This window comes from Odocoileus virginianus, chromosome 10, assembly GCF_023699985.2.
Source record: "Odocoileus virginianus isolate 20LAN1187 ecotype Illinois chromosome 10, Ovbor_1.2, whole genome shotgun sequence".
NCBI lineage: Eukaryota > Metazoa > Chordata > Mammalia > Artiodactyla > Cervidae > Odocoileus > Odocoileus virginianus.
In genome coordinates, this window is record NC_069683.1 from 72,618,586 (window position 1) to 72,634,954 (window position 16,369).

A 16,369-nucleotide genomic window follows, 5' to 3' on the forward strand; every position below is an offset into this window, starting at 1 on the left:
ATTATATTGAAAAGTTGGAATTATAATATATTGCATAATTATGTTAAGCAAATATATGATTAATTATACCTTTGAAATTTTTTTTTACTTTTTAAAATGAGTCTAATAAGAAATTTAAGTGTATATATGTGGATAGCATTATATTTCTCAGAAAATGCTGTACTAGACTGTGCCTGACCATAGCTTATCAAAAATTTCAAAATGGAAATATAATTGTTAACTAGAATCTATTTCATTCTGTATTATTTAACAAAAAAACACACTTTTCCTGTCTCTTCCAAACATGCCGCTGCTGCTGCTGCTAAGTCGCTTCAGTCGTGTCCGACTCTGTGCGACCCCATAGATGACAGCCCACCAGGATTCTCTGTCCCTGGGATTCTCCAGGCAAGAACACTGGAGTGGGTTGCCATTTCCTTCTCCAATGCATGAAACTGAAAAGTGAAAGCAAAGTTGCTCAGTTGTGTTCAACTTTTCACAACCATTTGGACTGTAGCCTACCAGGCTCCTCCATCCATGGGATTTTCCAGGCAAGAGTACTGGAGTGGGTTGCCATTGCCTTCTCCTTTCCAAACATAACTTAAGATAAAAAGCCAGTGAACATATTATATATGTTGTTAACTATACTTAACTGTATCAGAGCTGTTATCAGTCTCCCTTTTTGCCTTTGCACACGCTATTTCCTTTTCCTTAGCACATGTACTGCTTCCTCCTTGTCTTGTCCTTATGACATACTCTTATTACCCTTTAAAATGAACTCTTCCCTGACAATGTTAGGGGTCAACATTTCATTTTTCCTATGAGTTTTACACTTATACTGTTGCTATTACTGTTGTTCAGTACCTAAGTCCTGTCCGACTCTTTGGACCCCATAGATTACAGCAAGTCAGGCTTCTCTGTACATCACCATCCCCTGGAGTATGCTCAGATTCATGTCCATTGGGTCGGTGATGCCACCCAAGCATCTCGTCCTCTGTTGTCTGCTTCTCCTCCTGCCTTCAATCTTTCCCAGCGTCAGGGTCTTTTGCAATAAAGCTCTTCACATCAGGTGGCCAAAGTGCTGGAGCTTCAGTTTCAGCATCAGTCCTTCTCATGAATATTCAGGGATGATTTCCTTTAGGATGAACTGGTTGGATCTCCTTGCAGTCCAAGGGACTCTCAAGAGTCTTCTCCAACACCACAGCTTAAAAACATCAATTCTTCTGCACTCAGCTTTCTTTAGAGTTCAGCTCTCACATCCATACATGACTACTGGAAAAATCATAGCTTTGACCATGTGGACTTTGTCGGTAAAGTAATGCCTCTGCTTTCTAATATGCTGTTGAGGTTTGTCATGACTTTTCTTCCAGTAAGCAAGCATCTTTTAATTTCATGGCTGCAGTCATTTTGGAGCCCAAGAAAACTGTTTCCAATGTTTCCCCATCTATTTGCCATGAAGTGATGGGACCAGATGCCATGATCTTAGTTTTTTGAATGTTGAGGTTTAAGCCAGCTTTTGCACTCTCCTCTTTCACCTTGATCAAGAGGCTTTCTAGTTCCTCTTTGCTTTCTGCTGTAACGGCAGTGTCATCTGCATATTTGAAGTTATTGATATTTCTCCTTGCAATCTCGCTTCCACCCTGTCCTTCATCCAGCTTGTGATTCATCCAGCCCAGCATTTCTCATGATGTACTCTACACATAAGTTAAATAAGCAAGGTGACAACATACAGCCTTGACATACTGCTTCCCCAGTTTGGAACCAGTCCGTGTTGCATGTCCAGCTCTAACTGTTGGTTCTTCACCTGCATACAGGCTTCTGAGGAGGCAGGTAAGGTGGCCTGGTAGTCCCATCGCTTTAAGAATTTCCCACAGATTGTTGTGATCCACACAGTCAAAGGCTTAGCGTAGTCAATGAGATAGAAGTAGATTTTTTTTTTCTGGAATTCTGTTGCTTTTTCTATGATCCAATGGATGTTGGCAATTTGATCTCTGGTTCCTCTGCCTTTTCTAAATCCTTCTTGAACATCTGGAAGTTCACAGTTCTTGTACAGTTGAAGCCTAGCTTGTAGAATTTTGAGCATTATTTTGCTAGTGTGTGAGATGAGTGCAAGTGTATGGTACTTTGAGCATCCTTTAGCATTGCCTTTCTTTGGGATTGGAATGAAAGCTGACCTTTTCCAGTCCTGTGGTCACTGCTGCATTTCCCAAATTTGCTGGTATATTGAGTGCAACCCTTTCCCAGTACCATCTTGAAGGATTTGAAATAGCTCAGCTGGAATTTCATCATCTCCACTAGCTTTGTTCATAGTGATGCTTCCTAAGGCCCACTTAACTTTGAACTACAGGATGTCTGGCTATAGGTGAGTGATCACACCATCATGGTTATCTGGGTCATTAAGAGCTTTTTTGTATAATTCTTCTGTGCATTCTTGCCACCTCTTCTTAATATCTTCTGCTTATGTTAAATCCATACAGTTTCCATCCTTTATTGTGCCCATCTTTTCATGAAATGCTCCCTTGGTATCTTTAATTTTCTTTAAGAGCTCGCTAGTCTTTCTCATTCTATTGTTTTTCTCTATTTCTTTGCATTGATCACTTAGGAAGGCTTTCCTATCTCCTTGTCATTCTTTGGAACTCTGCATTCAGATGGGTATATCTTTCCTTTTCTCTTTTGTCTTTAGCTTCTCTTCTTTCCTCAGCTATTTGTAAGGCCTCCTTAGACAACCATTTTGCCTTTTTGCATTTCATCTTCTTGGGGATGGTTTTGATCACCGCCTCCTGTACAATGTTACAAACCTCCATCCTTAGTTCTTCAGGCACTCTATCTATCAGATCTAATCCCTTGAATCCATTTATCACTTTCACTGTATAATCATAAGGGATTTGTTTAGGTCATACCTGAATAGTCTAGTGGTTTTCCCTAGTTTCTTCAATTTAAGTCTGAATTTTGCAACACAGAGTTCATGATCTGAGCTATAGGCAGCTCCTGGTCTTGTTTTTGCTGACTCTATAGATCTTCACCAACTTCGCCTGGAAAGAATATAATTAATCTGATTTCAGTATTGGCCGTCTGGTGATGTCCATGTGTACAGTCTTCTCTTGTGTTGTTGGAAGAGGGTGTTTGCCATGATCAATGCATTCTCATGGCAAAACTGTTAATCTTTGCCCTGCTTCATTTTGTACTCCAGGGCCAAACCTGCCTGTTACTCCAGGTATCTCTTGACTTCCTACTTTTGCATTCCAGTCTCCTGTGATGAAAATGACATCTTTCTTTGGTGTTAGTTCTAGAACACCTTGTAGGCCTTCATAAAACCATTCAACTTCAGATTCTTCAGTATTAGTAGTGTGAACATAGACTTGGGTTACTGTGATATTGAATGGTTTGTCTTGGAAATGAACAAAGATCATTTTGTCATATTTGAGATTGCAACCAAGTACTGCATTTTGGACTCTCTTGTTGAGTATGAGGGCTGCTCATTTCTTCTAAGGGATTTTTGCCCACAGTAGTAGATACAATGATCATCTGAATTAAATTTGCCCATTCTGATCCATTTTAGTTCACTGATTCCTAAAATTTGGTGTTCACTCTTGCCATCTCCTGTTTGACCACTTCCAGTTGCGTTGATTCATGGACTTAACATTCCAGGTTCCTATGCAATATTGTTCTTTACAACATCGGACTTTATTTCCATCACCAGTCATATCCACAACTGTGTGCTGTTTTTGCTTTCACTCAGTTTCTTCATTCTTTCTGGAGATATTTCTGCACTCTTCAGCAGCATATTGGGCACCTACCGACCTGGGGAGTTCTTCTTTCAGTGTCATATCTTTGTGCCTCTTCATACTGTTCATGGGGTTCTCAAGTCAAGAACACTGAAGTGGTTTGCAGTTCCCTTCTCCAGTGGACCACGTTTTTGTCAGAACTCTGCACCATGACCTCTGTCTTCGGTGGCCCTACACAGCATGGCTCATAGTTTCATTGAGTTATACAAGGCTGTGATCCAAGTGATCAATTTGGTTAGTTTTCTGCAATTGTGGATTCCATTTTATCTACCCTTTGATGGATAAGGATAAGAGCCTTGTGAAAGCTTCCTGATGGGGGGACTGGCTGTGGGGGAACCTGTGTCTTCCTCTGATCTGCAGGGCCATGCTTAGTAAATCTTTAATCCAGTTTTCTGTTGATAGGTGAGTCTAAGGGTAATGGCAGTAATGGCTACCTCCTTCAAAATACTTATTCCAAAACTGTTTTATTTGGTGTCCCTTACCCCACAGAGGCCACTGTTGACCCATGCCTCCTCTGGTGACTCCTGGACACTCACAGGGAAGACTCCAGGACACTCACTGACTCAGTCTCTTGTGGAGTCATTGCTCCTTTCTCCTGGGTCCTGGTACACAAAAGGTTTTGCTTGTGCCCTCCAAGAGTCTGACTCCCCCATGCTGTGGAAGTTCTGTAATCAAGTACCGCTGGCCTTAAAAGTCAAATTCCCTGAAAATTCTCAGTCCCTTTGCCAGATCCCCAGGTTGGAAAATTTGTTTTGGGACCTAGAACTTTCACAACAGTGTGACAACTTTTTTGGTATAATTGTTCTCCAGTTTGTAGGTTGTCTGCTCAGTGGCTCTGTGGCATAGCTCGCATGCCATACTCAAGATGGTATCTTTTAATCTCCATTTTCTAAAAAAGAAAACATGTCCAGAGTGATTTGTGACTTATCTAATAGCTAATTAGTGGGTAATCTGAGACCAGCTCAGAAGTTTGGCAGCTCCTGCTATATTTTCTCTCTACTATATAATTTCAGAGTCATACTCTGCCTCTTCAAGTAGCATGTTCTTCTATATAAAATTTTGATTTTTCAAAATCTTTGCAATTGAGAAACAAAATACAGACAAACATAAAATAGACCCACGTTATGTCTTGAGAAACCCATATGCATGTCAGGAAGCAACAGTTAGAACTGGACATGGAACAACAGACTGGTTCCAAATAGGAAAAGGAGTACGTCAAGGATGTATATTGTCACCCTGCTTATTTAACTTGTATGCAGAGTACATCATGAGAAAGGCTGGGCTGGAGGAAGCACAAGCTGGAATCAAGATTGCTGGGAGAAATATCAATAACCTCAGATATGCAGATGACACCACCCTTATGGCAGAAAGTGAAGAGGAACTAAAAAGCCTCTTGATGAAAGTGAAAGAGGAGAGTGAAAAAGTTGGTTTAAAGCTCAACATTCAGAAAACCAAGATTGTGGCATCTGGTCTCATCACTTCACGGGAAATAGATGGGGAAACAGTGGAAACAGTGTCAGACTTTATTTTTTTTTGGGGGGGGGGCTCAAAATCACCACAGATGGTGACTGCAGCCATGAAATTAAAAGACACTTACTCCTTGAAAGGAAAGTTATGACCAACCTAAATAGCATATTAAAAAGCAGAGACGTTACATTGCCAACAAAGGTCCATCTAGTCAAGGCTATGATTTTTCCAGTGGTCATGTATGGATGTGAGAGTTGGACTATAAGGAGAGCTGAGCACCAAAAAAATGATGCTTTTGAACTGTGGTGTTGGAAAGGACTCTTGAGAGACCCTTGGACTGCAAAGAGATCCAACCTGTCCATCCTAAAGGAGATCAGTCCTGGGTGTTCATTGGAAGCACTGATGCTGAAGCTGAAACTCCAGTACTTTGGCCACCTCATGCAAAGAGTTGACTCATTGGAAAAGACCCTGATGCTGGGAGGGGCTGGGGGCATGAGGAGAAGGGGACGACAGAGGATGAGATGGCTGGATGGCATCACCTACTAGATGGACATGAGTTTGAGTAAATTCCGGGAGTTGGTGATGGACAGGGAGGCCTGGCATGCTGGGGTTCATGGGTTTGCAAAGAGTTGGAGATGACTGAGAGACTGAACTGTACTGAACTGAACTGATGTCCTTTCTGAATTCTTTCCATTTCTATAGTTCCCAGCTAGAAAATGTAACAACTGCTAAAATTGCTAGATTCTTACTAAATATTATGGTCTTCCCTCATGGTTCAGATGGAAAAGAGGGCACCTGCAATTCAGGAGACCCTGGTTCAATCCCTGGGTCGGGAAGATCACCTGAAGAAGGAAATAGTGACCAATTCCAGTATTCTTGCCTGGAGAATTTCATGAACAGAGGAGCCTGGCGTGCTACAGTCCATGGGATCGCAAAGAGTTGGACACGACTGAGCAGCTTTCGCTCATTTTTAAGTACTATGCCTACATCATCTCTTTAAAGGGGTTTATAGTTAGGAAGAATAAGTCAGGGGGCTTAGTTTATATTGAGCTGTGTAGGCCATTTTGGATATTTTGGAAACTAATCCCTCAGTGGTTCATCATTTACGAATAGTTTCTCCCATTCTATACTTCATCTGATTTGTGTTGATTATGGTTTCCTTTGCTGCACAAAAACTTTTAGGTCCGTTTAGGTCCCATTTTTTTTTAATTTTTGTTTTTATTTCTGTACATCTAAAAAAAAAATAGATTCAAAACAGTATTGCTGCAATTGGTATCAAAGAGTGATCTAAATATGTTTCCCTCTAGAAGTTTTATAGTATCTGGTGTTACATTTAAATTCATAATTCATTTTGAGTTTATTTTTATGTGTAGTACTAGAGAATGTGCTTTTGCATGTAGCCAGATTCTTGCTCCCATCGTCATAGATAAATTGACCATAGACTCAAGGGTTTATTTCTGGGATTTGTATACATTCCGTTTACCTATGTGTCTGTTTTTCTGCCAGTACCATTGACTATTGTAGCACTGTAGTATAGTCTGAAGTCAGAGAACATGATCCCTCCAACTTTATTCATTTTTCTCAGAATTTTTTTGACTACTTGTGGTGTTTTGTGTTTCCATACAAATTAAAAACTTGTTTGTTCTAGTTATATGAAAAGCACCATTGGTAATTTGATTGGGATGGCATTGAATCCGTACATTGTCTTGGGTAATATACTCATGTTAAGAGAATTGATGCTTCCAATCCAAGAACATGATATATCTTTCTATCTGTTTGTGTTGTCTTCACTTTCTTTCATAAGCATCTTATACTTTTTGGAGTACAGGAGTCTCAGCCTCCTTGGGTAGTTTTAGCCATAGGTATTTTACTCTTTTTGATGCAATGGTAAATGTGATTCTTTCCTTAATTTCTCTTCCTGATAGTTTGTGGTCAGCATATAGAAATGCATTTCAGATTTCTGCATAATAATTTTCAATTTGCTATGTTACTGAATTCACTGATGAGCTCTAGTAGTTTTCTGGTGGTGTCTTTAGGATTTTTCTGTGCATAGTATCATGTAATCTGCAAACAGCGATAGTTTTTTTTTTTCCTATCTTTTAAAGATCTTTTTAAAAAAAGAAATACATTTCAATTTTCTTCATTTTTTATTGGATTATAAATGATATACAATATTGCATTAGAATTTCAGGAGTACGGCAAAGTGAATATGTTATACATATATGTATATCTACTTGATGTTAGATTCTTTTCCCATAAAGGCCATTGCAGAATATTGATTAAAGTTCCCAGTGCTATACAGTAGGTCCTTATTAATTATCAATTTATATATGGTAGTGTGCATATGGGGCTTCCCATGTGGCACAATGGTAAAGAATCTGCCTGCAATGCAGAAGACACAAGAGACATGAGTTCGATCCCTGGGTCGAGAAAATCCCCTGGAGTAGGAAATGGCAACCCACTCCAGTATTCTTGCCTGGGAAATCCCATGGGCAGAGTAGCCTGGAGGGTTACAGTCCAAGGGGTCACAAAGAGTCAGACATGACTGAGTGACATGCACAGTATGTATATATGTATATACATATATGTCAATCCCAATCTCCCAATTTATTCTTCCTCTTCTCTCCCCCTGTTCTGCTAACCATAAGTTTGTTCTCTACATCTGTGACTCTATTTCTGTTTGGTAAATAACTTCATTTGTGCCATATTTTTTAGATTAAGCATAAGTAAGATATGATATTTCCCCTTCATTGCCTGACTTACTTCATTCCATATGACAGTGTCTAGGTCCATCCATGTTGCCACAAAGGGCTTTATTGCTCTTTTATGACTGAGTAATACTCCATTGTATATAGGTACCACATCATCTTTATCCTTTCCTCCATAGATGGACATGTAGGTTGCTTCCATGTCCTGGATAGTGCCACGATGAATATTGGGGTGCATGTATCTTTTCAAATTTTGGATTTCTGCAGATACATGCCCAGGAGTGGAATGGCTGGTTCATATGCTAGCTCTATTTTTATTTTATTGAGGAACCTCATTACTGTTCACCATAATGGCTGTACCAAGTTACGTTATCACCAAAGTGTAGGGGGCTTTCATTTTCCACATTTCCATTTCTCCACATCCTCTCCAGCTTCTCTAGTTTGTAGAATTTTTGATAATGGGCATTCTGACCTGTGTGAGGTCATACTGCATTATAGTTTTAATTTGCATTTCTCTAATAATTAGCAATGTCAAGCATCTTTTCATGTACATTATGCCATCTATATGTCTATTTTGGAGAAATATCTTCTGCCTTTTTATTTTGACACTTTAGTTTTTTAATTGAAGGTTAATGATTTACAGAATATTGTGGTTTCCTGTCCCATTTTGTTTAGTTTGTTTGCTCTTTTGATGTTGAGCTCCATAAGCAGTTTTTATATTTTGGATATTAATACCTTGTCATTTGCAAATATTTCTCACATTCTGTGCTTTCTTGTTTTCTTTTACCTGTGGTTCTCTTCACTGTGCAAAATTTTGATGCTTAATTAGGTTCCCATTTGTTTATTTCTGTTTTTATTTTCATTACTCTAGGAGGTGGATCAAAAAAGATCTTGCTGTGGTTTATGTCAAAAAGTGTTCTGCCTACTTTTTTATGTAAGATTTTTAACTATCCAGGCTTACATGTGGTCTTTAATAAATTTTTATTTTATATTTACTTATGCCATTATGGAGTGTTCTAATTTCATTCTTTACATGTAGCAGTCTAGTTTTCCTAGCACCACTTATTGAAGAGACTGACTTTTTTCCATTTTATATTCTTGCCTCCTTTGTCAACTAGGTTACCATAGTTGTTTGTGTATATCTCTGGACTTTCTGTCCTATTTCAATAATCTATATTTCAGTTTTTGTGCCAGTACCATACTGTTTTGATGGATGTAGCTTTGCAGTATATTATGAAGTCAGCTAACTCCTCAAACTCTATTTTTCTTTTGCAAGATAGCTTTGGCTATTTTTGATCTTTTATGTTTCCATGCAAATTGTAAAGTTTTTTGTTCTAATGGTGATTGTTTTTGTTCTTCTTTTCCAATATGGTTTCCTTTTATTTGTTCTTCTTCTCTGATTGGCATGGCTATGACTTCCAAAACTATGTTGGATAAAAGTGGAGAGACTAGGCATCTTTGTCTTCTTCCTGATCTTATAGGGCATGCTCAATCATACATCCTTGGGTATGATGTTAGCTGTGGGTTTCTCATATATGACATTTATTATCTTGAGTTATGTTCCTTTTATGTCCACTTTCTGGAGTTTTTGTTATAAATTGGTGTGAAATTTTATCACAGGCTTTTTATGCATGTATTTAGTTGATCAAATGGTTTTACCATTCAGTTTGTTAATGTGGTATGTTAATTTGCAGATACTGAAAAATATTTGTCTACCTAGGACAAATCCCACTTGATCATGGCATATAACACTTTTAATGCACTGCTGAATTCAATTTGCTAGGATTTTCTTGAGGATTTTTACATCCATGTTATACTTGCCTGTACTTTTGCATTTTGTGTTATTTTTCTGGTTTTAGTATCAGAGTGATGGTAACCTCCTAGAATGCGTTCAGAAACATTCCTTCCTCTGAAATTTTTTGGACTATTTTCAGAAGGGTAGAGAATTTTATTCTCTAAATGTTTGGTAAAATTCCTCTGCAAAGTCATCTGGTCCTGGATTTTGAGGGTTACTAAAGTATTAATTCAGTTTCGGTACTAGTAATTATCCTGTTCTTGTTTTCTATTTCTTCCTGTTTCAAACTTAGGAGATTGTGCCTTTCTAAGAATTTGTCCAGCTCTTCTAGGGTGTCCATTTATTAGTGTGTAGTTACTCATAGTAGTCTCTTATGATCCCTTGTATCTTATCTCTTATGATCCTTTATGATCCCTTATGATCTCTTATGATCTCTTATGATCCTTCTGTGGTATTAATTGTCACTTCTCCTTTTTCATTTCTGACTTACTTGATTTTGGCATTCTCCCTTTTTATTCTTGAAGAGACTGGGAGGGGTCCTAAGATGGCAGAGGAATAGTATGGGGAGACCACTTTCTCTCCCACAAATTCATCAAAAGATCATTTGAACTCTGAGCGAATACCACAAAACAACTTCTGAACACTGGCGGATGACACCAGGCACCCAGAAAGGCAGCCCATTATCTTTAAACGGAGGTAGGACAAAATATAAAAGATAAAAAGAGAGACAAAGAGTTAGAGATGGAGACCTGTCCCTGGGAGGGGGTCTTAAAAGAGAAGTTTCCAAACACCGGGAGACCCTCTCACTGGCGGGTCTGTGGGGAGTTTTGGAATCTCAGAAGGCAACATAACTGGGAGGAAAAAAAAAAATAAATAAAACCCACAGATTACGAATCTAACTACAACTCCCAGAGAAAAAGTTGCCCAGACACTAGCGTCTACCACCAGCAAGCAGGGGCTGAATGGGGAGGCGCGGGCTGTATTGCTTAGGGTAAGGACCGGCCCGAATGACCTGAGGGCAATCTGAGGGAGCTAACAGGAGATAGCAACCCAAACCGAGGGATAGCCAGAGAGGGGGGAAAAAAAAAGAAGAAGGAAAGAGAGAGAATTTTCCTGTGAAAAGCTCTAACCTAAGGTGCTGCCAGGCCCGCTCACAGAACAAAGGACTGAACGAATATCACAGGAGAGCTAGCCGGCTGTGGACCGACCCATCCCCCTCCAGAGGAAGGGAGGCAGGCAGGTGCCAGCAAGAGCCAGCAGGAAAGGGGCAAACTTGGCCCCAAGACAGCATCCCCTACCAAACTGCGACCAGTGTCTCAGTTGCTAACCAAGTCTTCCTGGGATCCTGGACGCTTGACATCCATCAGGAGGGTCGCAGCCAGAAATCAGCTCCCCAGAAGAGATACACAGCACACCTGAGATGCAGCTGCACACCCAGGAAACCGAGCAGCTGGGACCGGGGAGGTGATAAGACGCACCACATCTAGGGAGTGTGCACTCAGCAAATACCTGGTAGCCTGAGCTGCTCGGACCTGGGAAAGGCACAAAACGCAGGGCACAAAACAAAGCCCCAGCTGAGTCTGTGCCTTTGTGGAGTACCCAAGAACCTGAACCTGAGTGGTGTAGATCTGGGAAGTGCACGCAACCCAGGGCCCACCCAAGATAGTTCCCTGGCAGAGCAACCTGGAGCCTAAGCAGTGTAGACGGGGAAAGCACACACGCTGTGAGCGGGGGCAAACCCAGTGTGATCCAGACACTGCGAGCGCTCCCCACACCCGCCAGTGATATTTACTTTCAGTGTTCCTCCCTCCCCACAGCACAATTGAACAAGTGAGCCTAAATAAATGACCACCTTCGCCCCCTTGTGTCAGGGAAGAAGTTAGATACTAAAGAGACTTGCAAACAGAGGAAGCCAAAATAAACCAAGAAGAGGGAATGGCTCTGGAAATGACGGATGTAACAGAATAGATGTAACAGATGTAACCCTGTAACACTGACCACATTGGAAGGGATCTATAGACTTTGAGAAGAAGTATAAGGTGGAACAAGGAACTATCTGAAACAACTGATCACACACTGCCCTCAACACCTCCAGAGAAATTAATAAATATATTTTACCATTATCATTTTTAAATTTCTTTTTAATTTTTTTAATTTTTAAGTTTTTTTATTAATCCTTTAATTTTCTTTTTTAAAACCAACTATTACTTTGAAAAGTAAAAGACCTCACTTTTAAGGCAAACTTCATATTTTTTTAATACAACTTTTGGGATTTTGCTTTTTTTTCTTTTAATATTGTTCTTTTCAGAGTCTAACCTCTACTCTATAGATTTTTACTCTTTGATTTTTGGTAATTGTTATCAATTTTGTACCTTTAAGAATCCAATCTTCATACCCACTTTTACTTAGGAGTGTGATTATGGGTTTGATTGCTCTCTCCCCTTCTGACTCTCTTTCTCTCCCCCAGGTTACCTCTATCTCTTTCCTCCCCCTTCTCTCCTCTACTTAACTCTGTGAATCTTTTTGGGTGTTCCGGACTGTGGAGAAAACTTAGGGGAATGATCACAGGCTAGATTGGTCTCTCTCCTTTTGACTCCCCCTCCTCTCCTCCTGGTCACCTCTATCTCCTTCCTCCCTTTTCTCTTCTCTATGGAACTCCATGAACCTCTCTGAGTGTTCCAGACTGTGGAGAGCAAATAGGGAATTGATTACTGGCTAGACTGCTCTCTCCCCTTTTGATTCTTCCCTCTTCTCCTCCTGGTTACCTCTATATCCCTCCTCCCTCTTCTCTTCTTCATGTAATTCTGTGAACTTCTCTGGGTGTCCCTCACTGTGAAGAATCTTTTCACCATTAACCTAGATGTTTTGTCATCTGTGCTGTATGGATGGAGAAGTCTTGAGGCTACTACAAGAATAAGACTGAAAGCCAGAGGCAGGAGGTCTAAATCCAAAACTTGAGATCACCAGAAATCTCCTGACTCCAGGGAAAATTAATCAACAAAAGCTCATCCAAAAGCCTTCATAACTACACTGAAACCAAGCTCCACCCAAATCAACAAGTTTCAGAGCGAGAAATACCAAGATAATTCACCAACAAAGCAGGAACATAACTCCGAGCACAAAAATGCAGGCGGCCAAAAGTCACACCAAACCCACAGACACCTCAAAACTCACTACTGGAAACTTCATTGAACTTCAGAGAGAAGAGCTCCAGCTCCACACACAAGAACACTGACACAATGTTCCCTAACCAGGAAACCTTGACAAGCCACTCATCCAACCCCACCCACAGGAGGAACCTCCACAAAAAAGAGGAACCACAAACTTCAAGCACACAGGCCACCCCAACGACAGCAACCTAAACAAGATGAAGAGGCAGAGAAATATTCAGCAGGTAAAGGAACATGATAAAAGCCCACCAAACCAAACCAAAGAGGAGGAGATAGGGAGTCTAACTAAAACAGAATTCAGAATAATGATAGTAAAAATGATCCAAAATTTTGAAAACAAAATGGAGTTGCAGATAAATAGTCTGGAGACAAGGATTAAGAAGATGCAAGAACAGTTTAACAAGGACCTAGAAGAAATAAAAAAGAATCAATCAATAGTGAATAATGCAATAGCTGAGATCAAAAGCACTCTGGAGGGAACCAACAGTAGAATAACTGAGGCAGAAGATAGGGTAAGTGAGGTGGAAGATAGAATAGTAGAAATAAATGAAGCAGAGAGGAAAAAAGAAAAAAGAATTAAAAGAAATGAGGACAACCCCAGAGACCTCTGGGGCAGTGTTAAACTCCCCAACATTCGAATCATACAAGTCCCAGAAGAAGAAGACAAAAAGAAAGGCCATGAGAAAATACTTGAGGAGATCATAGTTGAAAACTTCCCTTAAATGGGGAAGGAAATAGCCACCCAAGTCCAAGAAACCCAGAGAGTTCTGAACAGGATAAACCCAAGGTGAAACACCCCAAGACACATATTAATCAATTTAACAAAAGTCAAATGCAAAGAACAAATAGTAAAAGCAGCAAGGGAAAAACAACAATTAACCCACAAGGGTATCCCCATAAGGTTAACAGCTGATCTTTCAATAGAAACACTTCAAGCCAGAACAGAATGGCAGGACATACTTAAAGTGATGAAAGACAAAAATTTACAACCCAGATTACTGTACACAGCAAGGGTCTTACTCAAATATGAAGGAGAAATCAAAAGCTTTACAGACAAGTAAAGCTGAGAGAATTCAGCAGCACCAAACCAGCTCTCCAACAAATACTAAAGGATCTTCTCTAGACAGTAAACACAGAAAAGGTTTATAAACTCGAACACAAAACAACAAAGTAAATGGCAACAGGATCATACTTATCAATAATTACCTTAAATGTAAATGGATTGAACGCCCCAACCAAAAGACAAAGACTGGCTGAATGGATACAAAAACAAGACCCCTATATATGCTGTCTACAAGAGACCCACCTCAAACCTAGGGACACATACAGACTAAAAGTGAAGGGCTGGGAAAAGGTATTTCACACAAATGGAGACCAAAGGAAAGCAGGAGTAGCAATACTCATATTAGATAAAATAGACTTTGAAATAAAGGCTGTGAAAAGAGACAAAGAAGGACACTACATAATGATCAAAGGATCAATCCAAAAAGAAGATATAACAATTATAAGTATATATGCACCCAACATAGGAGCACCGCAATATGTAAGGCAAATGCTAATGAATATGAAAGGGGAAATTAACAGTAACACAATAGTAGTGGGAGACTTTAATACCCAACTTACACCTATGGATAGATCAGCTAAACAGAAAATTAGCAAGGAAACACAAACTTTAAATGATACAATGGACCAGTTAGACCTAATTGATATCTATAGGACATTTCACCCTAAAGCAATGAATATCATCTTTTTTCTCAAGTGCACACAAAACCTTCTCCAGGATAGATCACATTCTGGGCCACAAATCTAGCCTTGGTAAATTCAAACAAATTGAAATCATCTCAAGCATCTTTTCTGATCACAATGCAGTAAGATTAGATGTCAACTACAGGAAAAAAAAAAAAAAACCTATGGAAAATGAAAACATGTGGAGGCTAAACAACACACTTCTGAATAACCAACAAATCACAGAAGAAATCAAAAAAGAAAACAAAATATTCATAGAAACAAATGGAAATGAAAACACAATAACCCAAAATCTGTGGGATTCATTAAAAGCCATGCTAAAGGGAAGGTGCATAGCAATACAAGCCTACCTCAAGAAACAATAGAGAAATCAAATAAATAACCTAACTCTACACTTAAAGCAACTAGAAAAGGAAGAAAGGAAGAATCCCAGGGTTAATAGAAGGAAAGAAATCACAAAAAATAGGGCAAAAATAAATGCAAAAGAAACAAAAAAGACCATAGGAAAAAATCAACGAAGGTAAAAGCTGTTTCTTCTAGAGGATAAATAAAATAGACAAACCATTAGCCAGACTTATCAAGAAACAAAGGGAGAAGAATCAAACAAACAAAATTAGAAATGAAAATGGAGAAATCACAACAGACAACATAAAAATACAAAGGATCATAAGAGGTTACTATCAGCAACTATATGCAAATAAAATGAACAACTTGGACGAAATGGACAAATTCTTAGAAAAGTATAACTTTTCAAAACAGAACCAGAAAGAAATAGAAAATGTTAACAGACCCATCACAAGCACAGAAATCAAAACTTTAATCAGAAATCTTCCAACAAACAAAAGCCCAGGACCAGATGGTTTCACAGCTGAATTCTACGAAAAATTTAGAGAAGAACTAACACCTATCCTACTCAAACTCTTCCAGAAAATTGCAGAGGAAGATAAACTTCCAGACTCATTCTATGAGGCCATATCACCCTAATACCAAAACCAAACAAAGATGCCACCAAAAAAGAAAACTATAGGCCAATATTACTGATGAACCTAGATGCAAAAACCCTTAACAATATTCTAGTAAACAGAATCCAACAACATATTAAAAAGATCTTACATCATGACCAAGTGGTCTTTATCCCAGGGATGCAATGATTCGTCAGTATTCGCAAATCAATCAATGGGAAACACCACATTAACAAATTTAAAGATAAAAACCATATGATTATCTCAATAGATGCAGAAAAAGCTTTGACAAAATTCAACATACATTTATGATTAAAAAAAAAAAAAAAACCCCTCTGGAAAGCAGGCATAGAAGGAACATACGTCAACATAAAAAAGGCCATATATGATAAAACCATTTCTGTCCTTTTTCGAACCCATCTTTGCGTGAAATGTTCCCTTGGTATCTCTAGTTTTCTTGAAGAGATCTCTAGTCTTTCCAGTTCTGTTGTTTTCCTCTAATTCTTTGCATTGATTGCTGAGGAAGGCTTTCTTATCTCTCCTGACTATTCTTTGGAACTCTGCATTCAAATGGGCGTATCTTTCCTTTTCTCCTTTGCCTTTCACTGCTCTTCATTTCACGCTATTTATAAGGCCTCCTCAGACAACCATTTTGCCTTTTTGCATTTCTTTTCCGTAAGGATGGTCTTCATCCCTGTCTCCTGTACAATGTCATGAACCTCCATCCATAGTTCATCAGGCTCTCTGTCTATCAAATCTA